The following is a 17895-nucleotide window of genomic DNA, read 5'->3' as shown; positions in this document are numbered from 1 at the left end:
TGATGATATCTAAGAGGTACTCACCCCTGCCTAGCTCATTGTGGCTATATGCAAGTTTATGGCAAACTAGAGGGATAAAATATTTTCCTGCTCCAAGAGCTTTTGAACTTTTACAAAAGACCTGATGTCTTGAGCAGGATAAAAGCACAGACAATGAAATAGTGAGGGCCTATTACAAGAACTGATAAGAGAAAGCACAGGAGGCAGATTTTGGAAGCTGAAGTGGAGGGTATCAGATCTCAAGGTGGACCAAGGCAACGATGGGAAGGCAACATAAAAACTAATTTGAAAGGGTAAGACAAAGATGCAGCAAGGTGGAAGGAGGAGATAGAAGGCTGTAGTGAAAGTGGTTATAGGTCCTTGAGGCGAAAATAGAGTGAGAGAGGGAGAGAGAGAGAGAAATAAGCAGTTACTCCTTCTACTTGAGCTGAAGGGAACTGTTCCTTTTAGCATAGAGCGTACAATATTGTTGAATCGTCTGTTTCCAGGACAAAGCCAGCCTTACAGGTGGGTGACTTCGGTGACTGCCCAGGGTCCCATTGTCAGGGGTTGCATGCATGCATGCGTGTATGTGCGCGCACCCCCCCCCCACATCCCCACATGTGAACAGCCCCTGCCCTGTGCCACCCAGGCTGATCCCCACCCAGGCAGGAGGAGCAGTGCCTATCCCAGCCTGCCTCTTGCCTCTAGCAGCTGCTCAGGAGGAGTTAGGCTGGGCGTGTGTGAACAGGGTGGTACCTGCTCCAGTCCAGCCTGCCTTCCTGCCCACCTGCCTGGCATACCATGCTGCTCTGCTTCCCCACTGGACTATACCCCTTGCCTCTGCTTGCAGCAGCACCACTGATTTGTGGGGGTGCCAAAATACGAGTTCGCCCAGGGTGCCATTTTCCGTAAGGCCAGCCCTGTTGCAGCCCTGTTGCAGGGAAATGAAGCACATGCATCCTAGTTCATGACAATACCACCAGCTACCAAATTCTGGGGTTCAATACCAATAATATAAGGAGTTTCTTGAGCTTTAGTCAGTGGTTTCAGTTGTATTATTGCCAGTGTCACTATAACTAAGATCGGGGTTCCCAACATTTGTGTGCCCAAGGTCACATTTAAATTTAAAAGAAAAATCAGTGGGTGCCAATATGACAGCATTTTTTGTTGGAATAATGATTTTTACTGAGTGTGAAAATGTGCACGGGCACCTGAATAAACCCTGAGGGGTGCCGTGGTGCCATGGGCACCATGTTGGGAACCACTGACTTAGATTATGCCATTAAAGGCTCCTAGTCCTCACCAGGTTCACCTCCTAGGTTTGCTTTTTCTCCCTGATAGCACTCAGGGAAACACAAAGCAGATAACCAATGAAAGATTTTTGGCTGTGAACTATGCTCTTAGAAAGCACATTGGATGTTCATATATGGTCTCTTGGCTGCTTACACTCATGCCATCTGTTAGGATGGCATGGTGCCGACACACAATGTGGCATGCCAGTTCCTTTGGGCCAGTAGTGCCAACCAAGAATGGTTTTGTGTGGGCAGCTTGCCGAACAGAGCAAGTGCCATCTCCCTTGGACCTATCCTTTCTTTTGTTACAGGATTGCCACATTGTTGCCATATGGCTCTTTAAACCCACTGATAGTTTTGTGCCCTGACACAATCCTTGAACATTTGAGGGGAATATGAGAGGCTGAAGAGCACTTGAATCTGGCAAGCAGATTTTGAAAATAAGCTTCACTGCAGTGCACATCAGGCACAGAAAGGCCTGGGAATGAAATTCTATAGATCCTATGGATACATTAAAACTTGGGTGTCATTTTTACCATGAAGTCTTTATAAAGAGAGAAAACCCATGTTATTGCATTTCATAAAAGAATCTGTCAGTCTCAAATACATAATGACATCAATGAAGCCCAAAGATTCTGTTTCCTGTGAACAATCAATAACTGAATTTAAATAGCAATGAGCATAGGGATGAGATACAAATGAAAGACATTTGGGGGCAAGAGTCAGAGAGCAGAAAGGAAAGGAGAAAGGAAGTTTAATGTAGGATTTGAATGTGAAAAGAATTCAGGAACAGGGGAAAAATAGAAAAAAGTTTTCCAAAATGAGTTTTCCAACCAGTGAAGCCAGAAACACTGATGATTTGTCTGCACCACAGTAGAAAATTACTCAGGCACACAACAGAGGACAGAAGCCGCACCCACCTGCTCCCACTGCTGTCCACATGAGCGCATTATTCTTGACAATTGTGATTACTTGAATAACAGAGATAAACACCAAGTTAAAGCTGTGAAGAGGAGAGAGGAATGGAATAATGTAGCTTAGACTCTGGTACCTGGATACGTGTAAAGACAAAGGGAAGCATTCTGCATTTGGATGCATAAATTGCAAGGAGGTGCATTCTGCACTGGTTTAAGTGTGGTTTCCATGATTTCCACATAGAGCAGAAATGATTGGAAAATTATTTTTCTCCCCTGTCCAATTTATTATTTGATTTTAAATTGTTTCCATTTTGTATCAATACAAGCGGAGTCACTTATGATGCTTTTCTTTGTGGGGAGGGGAGGGATGACTCCAGCAGGAGGCACTGAGAGAGAGACATTTCAGAGCATCCTATAGTCCCATAGGCAGAGCATGCTCCTGACCGATCAGAAACCTAGAATTAAGTCTGAGATTAAAATCAAGGAATGTAAGAGTTTCAACCCTTCTCTGTCAAGTCCAAGGTGAATATTGCCCATTCAGCTATTGGGCAAGAGGGATGTGCTCCTTCTGGTTCATAGATCATTTTTTATCTATGTTTGGCTATTGGTTTTGTGCGAGCACACCTCAGATTTCCTCAGACTAGAGTCTTTCTATGTCACATATGGCTTGTCCTGGATGGTAGCAACAACTTTTCGTTCCTTCTTGGACCTGGTGCCTACAGAACTGAGGGGGAGTATGCTCGGTTGGCATCACAGATTGCTGACATTTCCCAGATCTTCAGGCTCCTCTCAACCTCCCTGGCTACGTAAGTTGGCCAAGCCATGAATCTGCTAAAAGCTGTTAATGCTTTTGGTCACCAACTCTTGAGAGATGCTTTACAGACCTTTGGGTATTTCGGAGCCAGTATGGTTGTTGACCTTGGAGGATAACAATGATGCATTTGTGCTAGATTAGCAAAAGTGATGATTGCTTTCACAACTGTGATCACAGTTTGAATACTGGTGTTTATGTAGCAAGATCCTACATTGTAGTGGGACTGTCTGATCTTGCAGGCCTGAGATGCCCAAGTGCAACGCCAACAAGGAGCGGGGAAGCAAACCTCCATGGAGCTGTGCAAGGAACCTGTCACAGCCTTCCAGCACCAAAACACCTGATAGAGGGAATCTGTACCAATGCAGCAACCTCTGAGTTGCTGTGACCTTTTGGGAACTGTGGCTTACCACCTTGATGTTGGCAAGTGATCACTTGGGTTCTCAGTCAGCAATGTAGTTCTTAAATTGGCATGAAATATTGCTGAAATAACAACTGGTTTTTAGAGAGTGGGATTTCCAAATTGCACTATGGTCTTGCTGAGACACTTTAACCCATTGCTTGTTCACCTAAATGAGCAAAGCAAATCCATCATCCATAAAGACTACTACCCTCTGGTTCTGCAGGACCATAAGGTCAGGTTCTTGGAGTGGGGAGCTCAGGTAAAATATATGATGTTAGGGACCTGACAGGATTTACTGTTTATATTCTCGGAAAACCTCAAACCTTATTCCCTCCCAATAATATTAATGGGGGTGTTGGTGCCCACTGTTATTCTGGTGGCCCCAGTTCTACTGCTCTTAAAACCATACTCTGACCTTACAGGCTGGAAGAGAAAATTCATTTACACATTTAGCAATTGCAGGTGGTAATGTAGTGTGCATTTTAGTAGGCTCAGACTGAAACTACACAACTAGGTGGTTGATAATGAAGCAAATGTCATCCAAATGATTGTGGCTTGCTGTATCTTGTACAACATCTGTGAGATTAAATGAAAATATTTTCATTTGGAAGGGCCCCAGGATACAAATGGTTTGCCATCTACCAGTATATCTGGCCTTGACCCATCACCTGAAAGGCAGGTAATTAGTCACAGGCTGTGGTTATGCTTAATTCCCTTAAAGGGCCATTCTGCCTTGTGATGGATGTGTATAAATGGATGGATGATCTGGTTTCTGATATTACTGCTCAGTCCTGGTATCATATATCATACACGAGGCTCTGTGGGTGTTGTATTTGTACATTCTTCATTTTCTGATTCTTTGATGCCCAGTGTAAACTGAAAGCACTGGGGAAGAATCTAGCTTTCTGAGTACTGACTCCTTACGGGTGATGGAAGAACTGGTCTGTTCAAATTTTCCATTTACATTGGATTTCACATTCCCTCTTTGAGTTGGCCTGTGAAAACATGTCATGGCTGTAGCATTTCTGGGCTCTATGAGAAGCACCTGCTGGCCCTCTTTTTTCAACGTGATGAAAGGTATGGCGTGGAAAGCACTGTATGATGACAGGGAGGAATAGCAAGCCAGAAAGAGAGACAGACAGGAGATGATAAACATCTGTGAGAGAAATAGGTAATCTGTAACTGAGAGTCTCACAATGCAAACATAATACATTTTTCTAGGTATTTAGGTAGTAATTACCTCATTATGTTTCAACAATGTATTCGTTATTCCTGCTGCTTTTCAGTACCTGACACTAATTTTTGTAGCTGTAATAATGTAGAAATTACAGTACACACATTGGTACAGACCAAACCTGTTTAATTAGCTGCCTGGAAGAGAAAGATAATGTCTTATTATTTGTCTAGGGGATAGTCAACTTGTTCTATGTTTAGAGATAATCACCTTCACTCTGGAGTGGGAAGACATCCTGCAATTACACAGAGCTGAAAACAATTCTTTCTTTCAGGGGAGGCTGCGGGTCTTGAAGGCAGTGACACCTTCGAAACCTCAGTTATCATTAAAGTCTTTCAGATACTGTAAGTCTTCATTTTATTGGAAGCTTTATTTTTTTTTCCCTCTTAAACAGTAACAATTGCATTCCCAGTCCACTCATTCTCCAATATAGTCTTATAAATTCCATGTAGTTTCAGGATTCATCAGAGATGTCCTTTCTGTGTACACATCTATGAACCCTTTGTGACTAGTCTCCTCGAATCTGTGCACCTCTTTCCTCTCTTATTTCACAGTCCCACCACTACATTGTTTTCATGCTTTGTTTCAATCACTATACCCTGAAAAATATTGAGCCTATTTCTAGTTTCACACCGGCATAAGTCAAAAGAAATCAATTAAAGTCAACGGAGGGAAAAGAGTTTTTAGGTTGACAAATGCGACCAGCACAAGAGAAAATGGCTACTGACTGGTTATGAACAAAAGCAGATTGGAAAGTAGAATATTTCTACTTACTAAAGAAGTAAAGCTTTGGAATGGCTTCCCAAGGCAAATAATAAGGATAAAACCTGAATTCCTTTAGGATTGAACTACATAAGTTTGTGAGGGAAAGGGTATGATAGGGTAGGGTATTCTTGGTATAGCAACCTGTGTGGTTAGTATGCAAAAGCTTATATTTGCAAATAGTGACCAACGTTGACAGGACATTGGCAGTGCCCTAGTCTCATACACACTTATCTAGCACTTTGTTGTTGGATGTTCTTGGTGGTTCTGGTTTTATGTTTTCTAATTGTGTGTGAAGGTTTGAAGTGGTGGTTTTGCTTTCAATTGCAATTTTAGGGAGGCCTTCAGTAAATGACTACCTACAAGGCTAGGATTGGACTCGATGGCCTATGGAGCCCCATCCAGTCCTAGGTTCCTATGGCTTAAACCAGGTCTTAACCAATCAGCCCCATTAAACCAAATTCCTCAAGAAAGCAGCATGATCCAGAACTGTCACTGGACAAGGACTAGAGAGTTGAAGAAATGTTTTTGGTGGGAATGTCTCAATTTGTCATAATCAAGGAAGAAGTTTTCAATGCTGATCTGATAAGACTCTGCTCATCAGATTTTTTTAAACCTGCCTGTTTTTCTGCCTGCTCTCTTTCTTTGTTCCTTAGCAGCTTGCCTAGCAAACTACTGGACAACTGGAGGCTTCCCAGCTCCTGGCTTCTTAGTAGCCAAGGCCCTCAGCACCAGGGCAGCCTACCATATGGATAGGTCTAGAGCCAGCATCCCATTCCTTTTCAGTGAGACTTTGGAAATGATTAGGGTTTTTTATGAGTCAGACTGAACTATGAAATCCAAAAATCCACTGTGGAATTGAACTGTGTTTCTCTGCCCAGCTTTAGCACCTATACCTGGGGTGCAGAAGATGGGTTGAAGACAGAGAGAGAACACATCCTGAAGGCAGCACTTGGCATCCGCCTGGGCAGAATGGTCTTGTTGATTATCCCTGGAATATAGTATTGTAGTTATTTGTTTGTACGTGGAAATAGGCCATCCAGTTTTCTTTTTCAGTAAAAGCAGGGTGATACAATGGAAACTAATAGAGAATCAATTACTGGATGTAAAGCACTTCATATAGGTAAAGCATCATATAAATGCAAAATAATGTTAACTATTATTTTACAAGGCTTGGCTTCCTTTTAGTAAATGCAGACAGGAGGGACCAGGCTGTGTTCCACCTTTTTAAGTGTCTAAGTGAATGTAATTACAACTTAAGTACTAACATGGCCACATAACTGTTTAATTAATGGTGCGATAAAACAGGGAATAAACCACAAAATTGTTACACAAAATATGTCATAGCTTTTCAGCTGATTCCCATTATGCCTTAAATTGAATGAGTGGTCAGTGCTGATCAGCTATTTGGTGCACCTGAGGCCAGGAGTACCTGTCAGCTGATTGGCACTCCCAGCCTTGAGAGTGAACTGTAGCGAAGGGCTCCCAAAGCTGCTCCAAGCCAGGGGCACCAGCTAATTGCCAATGCAAAGGCAACACAGAATCGTGATCCTGGGTTTTTCCTGCACCAGCAACAGGGTGCCATTGGAATCTGATCCCCAAACCTACAGTTGTGTTTCCTGCCATGTACCTGGTTGGGGTCACGGATCAGATCCCATTGTGCCTTAACTGAACATCTGTCAGGAGCATCCACTTGTATGCCTTATAGGCAGAATAGAATATGGTCTGAGATTTTTTTTCCTTTAATTGGAAAATCTCCCAACCATTGCTTTGTAAGCATTGATGTATGTGTATATACATATAGCATGTGTATGTTCATGCACACACATGCATATCGAGAAAAAGAAACTGTGTGCACACACACTAATATATATACTACCACAAATGGCTGCAGACTTATATTCTACATGTAAAGGCTTGATAATGATAGACATATGGAATTCACAGTGTTTGTTATTTGTAATCAGAGTTCTTATCAATTGCAGCCGGACTCCACTATGAGCCTACTAGTAATGAAGGATATTCAAATGAAGCCTTGACGAAGGTACAGTATCTCATTTCCCTAATTTTATTTAAACACTTACCATGGAGAAAAGGTTGAACACATTAACTTAAAAATTAATGATATTTGTAATTTGCAACTTTAAACATATGCCCTAACATCTAGCACTGAAAACCTAATAGAAAAAATGTTAATTGCGGCTGGAAGTAGGCCACACTGGGTTGTAGCATTACTACTTTTCAGTTAAAGAGAAGCAATCATTTTTAGCTAGCAATGCTAGAGAGACAGCCAAGCACATCCTTTCTTATTCATGAGCACACTTCTCAGTAAGCTACAAGCATTGCTTTGCCAGTCTTGTTGCAGGATTTCATGTACATAATAGAGCAAAAAATATTGAACTCTGCACACAATAGGTTATGCATTTTAATAAAACTCCTGTTGAGTTTCCATGAGTGCACAAGAAGAAGGGTGGTCTTATGATTAAAATCATCTTGTGGACATCAGGAGATCGGGTACAATTTCCGATTCTCCCTCAGACTTCTTAATGAACGTTAATCAAGTCTCTTCCAGTGTGCCTCAGTTTCTCATCTGTATAATAAAGGATGTTAATTTAGGCTGCTTAATAGTTTTGTATTGAACAAGCTTTATATTCAAAATTGTGTTGCTGGTTAAACTTAATTTTTGTATGCTGGCTGTGGGAAAATGTATCTTTTACTTAAAGGAAAAACAAACAAACAAAACCAAACCCCCAAAATAATGAAAGGATAAAACCTGGAATACTCTGGCAATGCTGAAACATTTTGTTTTGGAAATGCTGCCACCATGCCATATGTTTGCTAGCCAAAGCTGAGATTTGTTAGCCATGTAGATTCATTCTTATCTCTGGATTTGGCTTTCCTGTCAGATCACACTTCCTCAAGATGACACAAAGGTTTTAGGTTTTGGGCGACTTGGTCCAAATTGTTCCAGTAGTTTGATTTCTGCTGAAAAATCTAATTTTCGCACATAAACTAATTCTATTTTTAATACCTTTTTTTTTTTTTACCTTCTGCATCCTTTTTTTTGCCTTTATGGCTGTTAGCTTTCGTTCTGTGCTAGTCCAGTGTCCAGCAGATTGGAGTTTCCAGTCATTACTGTAATACCAGTAATAATAACTCAGAATAACAATAAAAGTAGGCAAAGGCTGTAGTTACTAAAAAAAAAAGTGTATGTAACTTGTGCTGCAGGTGCAATATTTTCTTGCCAGCTGGTGGGATTAAGTAGTTAATCAGAGCACCCCAAGGGATGACAAGGTCAAACAGTTATAAACTCCTTCAAGACTGTTTCAGGCTGGACACAAGGAAGAATTTCTTCACTGTCCGAGCCCCCAAGGTCTGGAGTAGTCTGCCACCAGAGGTGGTTCAAGCACCTACACTGAACACCTTCAAGAGAAAATTGGATGCTTATCTTGCTGGGATCCTATGACCCCAGCTGACTTCCTGCCCTTCAAGCAGGGGCCTGGACTCAATGATCTCCCGAGGTCCCTTCCAGCCTCAATGTCCATGAAATCTGTGACTGGAGTTCTTTCTCTATCCCTGCTACTGACTTCCTATGTAGTCTCAGGTAATTCAGTGAAATGCTCTGGGCTTACATTTATCTGTGTATTATCTTCATATATATGTATATTAACTATGTATTACTAGAAAAGGAAATTTCTGTCTCTTTAAAAATGTTTCCAAAATCTTGAAAATTGTTTTGGTTACAAAACATCTTAAAAAACAAAACAATGATTTCTTTTTTCATGAGAGGAAGATCAGAGAAAGTCCATTTTGAGAGAGGTGAGCTAGATCATTTGGCTTGTCCCTAGGGTGCCTGCTTCCTGAGACAGCTGTTTTCTGGAGCTATCTGTCTTCCCCAGCACCCTGAGGGGAGGCAGCTCTCTAGGTGGTGGGAAAGCCAGCTGTCTGGGAAGGTGGGCAGCCCTGGGAAGCAGTTTCTGTCAAAAGTTTTGATAGAATCAACAGTTATTTTCATAAGCGGCTTTCTGTACATCCTGTAATTCACTTGTGGAACTCACTGCCACAGGATAATGTTGAAAGCTCAAAGAAAGAAACGGGATGCTTATGCTATGTGTAACAGGAACATGCATGCCAGTAATTATAGTACTTCAGGCTTAGAGGCATTCTGAAGGAATGTTAACATATATGCTGAGAGAGTAGAAAGCTTATGACTCTGTGAACCAGTTAGTCTCTAAGGTGCCACCCTACCCTGCCTTATGCTGTGATGGATCACTGTGCCAAGCGGAAATGAACAGGGCACAAGAAATGAATAGGACACAACTTTGAAGCTAGCAAGGCAGACAGGGGTGAGCTGTCTGCGCAGCTAATCTCCTGATAAACTTGTAGACTGCTCTGATCCCAGTTCCTGATACCTTTTTCTGGCTTTTGACCGTGACTTGCTCCTGACTCCTGGCTAGGACCCCAACCTCTAGGAGTCACTGCCCACATCCAGGTCATTGCTATAAGCTTCAGGCTTAAACCAAGCTCTAACTTAAAATATCAGGGTGAATATTAATATGGGATATTGTGAGGAATCAGTCAGCCTGTGTATGGCTTGGCTTATGATTTCTGGTTGATATTATGAAGTTATTGTTGTGAGGCTTGCCGTAGCAAGGAAATATCTCTACGCCTGTGCCTCCAGCAGGTACCCATCATACTGAAAGTTTCTGCAGGGCATGGTGTTGTGTCACCTGAACTAACTCTTAATGAGCTAATTTGGATACCTGAAACAGTACAGCTGTGTTAGCATACTGCTTTGCCGAGGTAAATGTAATCTTTCTCAGAAAGGCTAATTATCTTTGCACAGCATCAAACTAATGCAGCCACATTGCTTTTGATACCCAAGTTAGCCTTTTAGAGCTCATTAAGGTATCTCTGCATAGTATCACACTATGCTATAAAGACATAGTTGAAGGGACAGTAGTGAGAAAGTAATCATAATGACTGTACTTTGAACCGTGAGCATGCACGAAGCTAGGATTACTGAACACTAGGAGATTCAATTTTCTCTTTACTACAGATATTAGGGATCTGGGATACGGGTAGTGACAAATTTCCATATCTGAAGGAGAGGTGTCGGGGAGTGGGCATATACAGTGAGGAAGGTTCCTGGGGACGCACAGGAAGCTTGAGGTATGAAGAGGACACCATGGGCAAGAGCAAAGAAGAGACCGAGAGGATTTCTGAGCAGGGAGGAAGCAGTTTAGCTACAGGACCAGTCAAGGTCTGAGAATATGAGTTGAGTTGGAGAGTCCAGGGGTCAGAATAGACACCACCAGTAGCACAGAAGGATCCTGGACAAATCAAGGGGCTCCTGACACCAGTTCAAATAACCCTTCAGAGTGGGGAGAAATCTGAGGTATGAAAATTCATGTGGGAAGAACTATTTTTGTGTTGGTCCCCTTATTCTGTACTGTTAAGTATAAAGCAATGCTCTTTTACACAAAGTCTGTGTCTGATCTTAGGTCACCTGCTATGTTACTTGACCCTGGAAAGTTAAACTGTAGCTCAGAAGGCCCATCCAAACAGAGGCCATCAGACTACAGATAAATTTATTCATTAGACACCATAGTGAAAGTTGGCAGCGGTCACATCACCACCACATTGTACTGGAAACCTTGCAGTCATGACTGATACCTCCATGCCAGCTGCCTTTGTCCTAAGCACACCAGTAGTTCTACAGCCACGCTCTGCATTACCCCTGTATCTGTTCTGATCCCACTGCCTGGGGTGCATACCTTAAGGATCTGGAACAGGAATTCCTACACTTGCAACACGATCCCAAACCATAGCCACTCGAATTCATAGAGCCAAGACTCATGCCTCACTCTGACTTGCTACAATACTAACCCTGCAACCAGTTCAACAGAATCCCTCTGGTTCGACTTACAACCTCTAGCTTGAAGACATTGGACACATGATTAAGGACCTCCCAGCCCTCCTGGAAAATGATGACCCACTTAAGGTATGGGGGACTGTAACAGGGAGACTTTGCTCCCTATTACTTGAGTACAGTGAGGAAAGAAACTTACCCCAAGGGCAAAGAAATGGGGAGAAAAGCTGACGTCATCAACTGATGCTGACAGTGGCCGTCGCACCTGAAAGACAAGAGACTCTGATATAATTTACCTACCAGAAATGATGAAGATAAAAGGGGGGTGAGTGAGCAGTGCCAATATCCTGGAAGGAGAATCCTGAGCCGTGGTGATTTTGTGATGGTGATAATCTTTGCGCGGAGGTACACAGTGACAGAGCTCGGCATTTCATGAGAGCTGAAGGAGCAGAGACGCCTACTGAAACTGATGGTTGGTTAACCCCAGCAAAGATAACGGGAGAACTTTTGACATTGTTATAAGCTGCAGAATTTGATAAGTAGACTGTTGGTACAAAGCTAATTGCTCTAGACACGAGTTGTGGATAGAGACAGTGTGGAGAAGTTTCTCTTTTTCTCTTCTTTCCAGGGTTTTTTGTTTGTAATTTGTAAGGGCAGTGCTGTGGGCAGAGCACACCCGCAGCAGCTGTGAATCATTGTATCTCTCCCAGGGTGAGCAGACCTCAGGGTCACAGTGTCATTAAGTGGGTGAAGACGTGTTTTTCCAAGAACAACAACATCACAGAGCTGCCTGTGTGGTTTTTTCTTTCTCAATAAACTCCCATCAAGGTGTGGCAGGAGAGTAACCTGCAGAAGAAACTCCGAATAATTGTTTTTTGCAACCTTAACTTACCTAGAAATAATACTCACTCCTAGGGACAAACATGTCCTGGCTTATAGACAGCATCCCCAACCTCAAAATGAGTTTCTCCAGCAACAGACTATAACTCCTATTTTTACTGAGGCACTAGGTCTTGCAGCAGATCCAGACGCCTGCTGTGTCCCCTTATCAATACAGGTCATGTCGTCATTAGACCAATTAACACTAGTTATAACATCCAGGGTTCATTCACTTGATTCTTTACCAATGTCATGTATGCCATCACTTGCTTATACTGCTCCTCTGCTACGTACTTTGGACAGCTGGAGCGATCCCCATATGACAGAGTGAACAAACACCCATCTGATGCCAAGTCCAGCAACACACAAAGGTCTGTGGTAGAACACTTTTACCTCTCAGGATACACCATTGTTGACCTCAGGGTTTTAAGAACAAGAGCATTTTAAAAACTGACTTGAACATGAAATTGCAAAGCAAGAAATCATCCCCAAAGGAGTAGTGTGATGTATGTTCTCAACAAGGACTATGAATTTTTATCTCAGCACCCGGACTAGCTCTTACAAGCCTCATGTCACTGTGGCTTTATTGCTTTGTTGTTCTCTTTAAACCTTTCTATCTTTCTCAGTACTGTCCTCTCTCTTTCCTTATGCCCAGCATTCCCAGTTTCCCTGTCTTTTGTATTTAAATCGCTCCTGCTTGATAGCCTGCTCTCTGCATGTCCTTTCACAGCCTCTGATGAAGTGAGCTGTTGCTCATGAAAGTTTATGCATCTCTCATTCAGTTAGCCTACAAGGAGTACCTCTTTCATGCCTTCTTTCTGACTTTAGACTAACCTGGCTAACTACCTCTGTCTGCTCATGTCAGATGTCTGGTCACTCAGGCTTCCTCTACTTTGCTTGGGAGAAGCCATCTGTACAGCCTGTTAACAGGAGGAACAGGGCGAAAATAAAAGAGTCTGTTGCTCTCAGCTCCCATTTCCAGAGTGTGGGGTAAAAGGGGATATGAGCAAAACTGGGAAAGAGCGAAGGAGAGTGAAAAAGAAAGATGGAGAGAAGCCATAAAAGCCAGTGGGAGTTTTTCTGCCCACCTTAATGGGATTATGTTTTAGCACAGTCTGTGGAAATGTTAATGAGTCAAAGAAGTTATCTCAGTAGTTTAAGCAAACTATGTGCAGATTCCCATTCTTGATAACCAGCATGCTATGTAACCATACCATATCACATCCAGTGTCCATTATCCAAACCATATTATTATCTCCAAAGAGCACTTCTCTTCTGGCAAAGCTGTGTGACAAACTCCTGCCAAAAGCACAGCTCATGGCAGGGTAGATTATGATTAGAGTCAAGTACAGGAACTCTTATGATTCACTTGAAATTGGTATTAATACATATGCAAACCCATTTGGAAGGTGTAAAAATCAGGCTGTGCTTTTCCAGTTGTACACTATGACACTAGATTTCATTCTTATTTATTTATTTTTTTCCTCTAGTGGCACTTTGTCATACTAGTTTCAATGAGTTTTATTCAAGTGGAGGGGGTTGATGGTTCAATCAGTCATGGCAGAATACTGGGCTCTCCTCCTCCTTGCTCGCTGGAACCAGTTTGCTCAGTATATGCCGAGCAGGTATTAGATCATTAAGGTGCACTGAAAGTAGTTTTTTTTTTTTTACAATACAGTAGTGTCTAGTGACAGAAATTAATATTGAGGACCTAAGAGATGAGGCACTATACAAATACTCAGGCAGTCATCCTTCAGGAGCTTGCAGTTATACAGAGAAGTATATATAAACAGAAAGTGGGGATTGGAGGTACAGAGAAATTAAATCATTTGTCAAAGAAAACAAAGCCAGGAACTAAAGCTTCACAACCCAGCCTATGCTTTAACCACAAGATCTTTCCCTGCAGACCTTTCTCAGAGGGATCATAGGCAGCCTTTCTAAAGAGAGAAAAGATCTGAGGACACAGTTCCCAGTTCTTAATACTAGACATCCCACTTACTTCAGTGAGATTGCTGGTGTGAACAAGGACCCAAAGGAAAAAGAATCTGGCTTCTGATTTTTGGTGTCAGGTTTTTTCGGCACTCGATCATGCAAAATCAGAGGCCATTCTTAACAATGTGAGCCAAGTGGAGCAGCAAATAGGGAGCAGCAAAAGGAAAGCAGCCCAAATAAGCAAACACATGTTGGAAAGTAGAGTTGTCTGACTTTTGAGTGGCTGAGGGCTGTATGCCATATGGGCCTTATGTCACATGAGCTGCGAGCCCCCAGGTCTCTCTGGCATGCTGTGGGTCCCCTGGACTCCCCCACTGGGTGGAATTTTGGCTGCCCAACCCCACTGGGGCCCACAGGCTGTGCCCCCCTACCTCCAGGGAGGGAGCAGGAGCCCAGAGATCCCAGCTACAACAACAGCAGGAGCAATGGGGGAAGAGGCACCCAAGTGGGAGCTGCAGACAATCAGTTAACTGCTTGTGGTGTGCAGGCAAAAAACTGGTCTGACAGCCCTGTTTAAAAATTGCTCTGCAGTTGTTCTCAGTTGTTCTCAGTTGTTCTGCAACTTCAGAAGTACCTGAAGTAGCATTGCCTACATTGCTATTGACCATTAAGACATGATCAACTGTGACAGTGGCAAAAGTAGTACCCTGTAAGGGTGTGTGAAGTGGGCCCTATTCGATTCAGATTCATCCCAAACTGGGGACTGTCTTTTGATTCATTGATTCGGATCACTGTCCCTGATTCTATTTGGCCGAATCCAAATCTGAAGATTTGATGCTGAGTTGGAGATTCAATGATTTGGACATAGACGCAGCTTTTAAAACAATTTCTACATACCTCGAGGTATCAGGTGTGGCTCATGAATGCTGCAATGCTGGGGAGGATGGAGCATCCTCAGGAGTGCAGGAGGGCTCCACATTCTTGGCGGCTAACCTGGAAGTGGAACAGAAGTACTTCTGGGTCTGCTGGGGCGTGCCCTGGGGGCCCTCCCTGCACCCGCTTGGTTCGGCAGTCAGCCACAGGGAAACCCCGGGTGTCCCCCCCGACCCAGGAGCCACCAGTCATTGAACCAGGGGGGCACGGGGGGGTGGCCCTCCAGCACGCTCCCCGGTGGACCCAGAACCAGAAGTGGATCAGAAGTGCTTCTGGTCCACTTCTGGGTCCGCTGCTGAGCATGCTGAGGAACCCACACACTCCTGTGGGACGCTCCATGTGACCCAACATCACAGTGTTGATGAGCCACCTGGTACCTTGAAGTACGGAGAAGAAACATTTAAAGCTGTGTCTATGTCAGAATTGTCGAATTTTTCCAAATCTCCCCGAATCGATATGGAGGGTTCCAATTCGATTCAATTTGGAGAGATTAAAGGGTCCTTTGATTCGATTCGGATTCTGAGATTTGACCGCTGAATTGGGCCGAATCTCTACCGAATTGAATCAGGGACCAAAGCTTTTCATAGCCCTGCTACTGGCTGCTGCCATGATCAAGGGGATGGAAACTTGCTTATGATTATTTTCTGCCACAGCTGTACCAAACAGAGAATCTAATTTTTAATATTTAACTCACTAAGGATGAAATTCCTTCCAGTGATGGCAGCCAGCCCAAGGTTTGGGTATCAAGTGTTTGCAGGCCCCACGTCAGGTTCAGGTAGCTTAGTTTAAATCTTAATCAGGATAGCTGAGTGCACGTGGTCACTGCTTGCCAGGAGGAAGAGCAGGCAGGCAAAGGCAAGTAAGTTGGGGGAGGAAGGGTGTGGGTCTGTGGAGGGAGCTGGCTGGCCTGGGGGGACTGGTGGGTCGGGGTGGGGGGCTGGTGGGTTCATAGAGAGGGCTGGTCTGTCTGGGGGAGAGTTGTTGGATGGGAAAAAAATAGCCTGGTGAGAGTGAAGGGGGTAAAAACAGCATAGCTCTGGGGCTGTGGAGAGTGGTTGGGCTTTCCTAGTCCTAGGGCTGTTATGAACACATACAAGCTGAGTTAACCCTCCCTTGGTCAAGTTAGACCTTGCCGATCTAAACTTAGTTCTCATCTGATGAGAGATAACTAACATTAAATTGGGTGTGCCCATTTTCTGGTGACCTAAGCCTTGTGAACACCTGCATACCAGGGTATTTAGAGTACCCTAACTTTGTTTAGGGCAATCTGAATGTAACACTTCTAGGTTCCCTTAAAGTTCGCTTTACATCCTGGAAACAGGGATTTATGTGATCAACAAATCTTGTGTGCTAGACTGTACTTAGGGACAAATGCCACGTGGCCACAGCTCTCTTTGCTGTTCCAGAGATACAATTCCATTTATGAAACCAGGAGAGTTTGTACATAGCAGTCCACACAGGGCTTCATAATAGTGATATATTGCCATATCCCATCTTGAAATGGCAACATCAATGCCTTTCCAAGGGTCAATTCTAGAGCCATTAACTCAAGTGAATTACTTTATGTTTCATTTCAGCAGAGGGGACCTGGGAGTCAGAAGGTTCAGCCGTTCTCAGACACTTTTATTGAAGAAGAATACCTCTTGCCAGTGCTTCAGAGGGAGAAAAAAACACCTGAACAGCGATCAACAGCAAGTTACACCCAAAAGGCTCTGACTTCAGACATGGAAGATAACACTGAAATGAAGGAAAGTGCGGATGCCACTAAAAAATTCATTCACATTCAGACTCTCCGAGCAGGTGATATATTTGTAAGTATGTATTTAGCCCTCTGATGACCCTGAAGGAGAGCATGGGGGATAATTGAAAAATTTGTATCTATCAGAGATAGAGAATTTAGACAAAAGTGGACTTGGCATGCTCCCCTCATTTGATACATTTTTTGTGCATATTTATTAGTTTGCTTTTAAATTCCTTTCCCTCTAACAACAATTACACACATAATAAAAATGATAATCATGGTGGGTGGAGAGAGAATTTCCTTGCCTTTTAACAGAAAGGACAGCCTGGTAAAAAAATAAATGGAGCTAATTAGTTGAATATAATTACAAATTCCTTGGAGTTAAAATGTGCTGCATACTGGCAGAAAATGCAATTTGCCATATGGTATCAGAACTATCTGGAGCAAAGTATTTTCCTTTACTATTTTCTGCAGACTGAGCAAGGGCTTGGATTATTTGTGGCTTTCCAAGCATTTGAATTATGCAAGCTAGCTGACTAAATGCCCCAAAGCAGCAGAGAGCCTAGCTCAATCACTTCATAATATATATAAAAAAATCTTGTTTTTGCAGAGTCTTTAATAAAAGTCTGTGGTTTCAATTTTCAGCAGGTTTGGGAAACTTTCAGAAACTTTTCCTCAGTAAGGGCCAGATTCTAATCTCTTTACTCACCACTGACTGTAGCATCTTTTGGCATGGACAGTCCCACTGGCTTCACTAAAACTATTTGTAAAAAACAGATGCTCTTTGTATCGAGTACAGTTATCAGAATCTGGCAGAAAATGTATATGTATAGAACTACTTGACATGGAAATTGCCCAGAGTGAATAGAAAAGAAAAACAGAGAGAGACAAACCTTTGCTTAGCACAGCCTCTGGATTACAAAAAGTAATCCAAAACAGGAGCTCAGTATGCAAAGATGCACTTTCATTTGAATATCATTTCTCATCTCAGATTTCAATTTCAATTAAGAGTGGCCTCCCATCCTTTAAGGGAAATGGAAATAGGACAGTATAAGAAGTTACAGTAGTTAAATGGCCTTGTCACGGGAAGAACCTCCAGGCAAGAGCCTGTAGTCCATCCCTTTAAAAAATGTAGCT

At 42.9% G+C, this 17895-nt stretch overlaps 1 long non-coding RNA gene across 1 annotated transcript; it reads left to right on the top strand.

Moving 5' to 3' along the window:
• The first annotated feature begins 4620 nt into the window (after positions 1-4620).
• Positions 4621-17034, top strand: LOC109306385. Its single transcript, XR_002099969.1, has 3 exons — positions 4621-4983; positions 7387-7445; positions 16595-17034. It is a non-coding gene; the product is annotated as an uncharacterized LOC109306385 (long non-coding RNA).
• Positions 17035-17895: the final 861 nt, after the last annotated feature.

This window comes from Crocodylus porosus, unplaced genomic scaffold (assembly GCF_001723895.1).
Source record: "Crocodylus porosus isolate Cpor-Errol unplaced genomic scaffold, CroPor_comp1, whole genome shotgun sequence".
Lineage (NCBI taxonomy): Eukaryota > Metazoa > Chordata > Crocodylia > Crocodylidae > Crocodylus > Crocodylus porosus.
The sequence above is the reverse complement of the archived record's forward strand: the minus strand, read 5'-3'. Positions and strand labels throughout refer to the sequence as shown.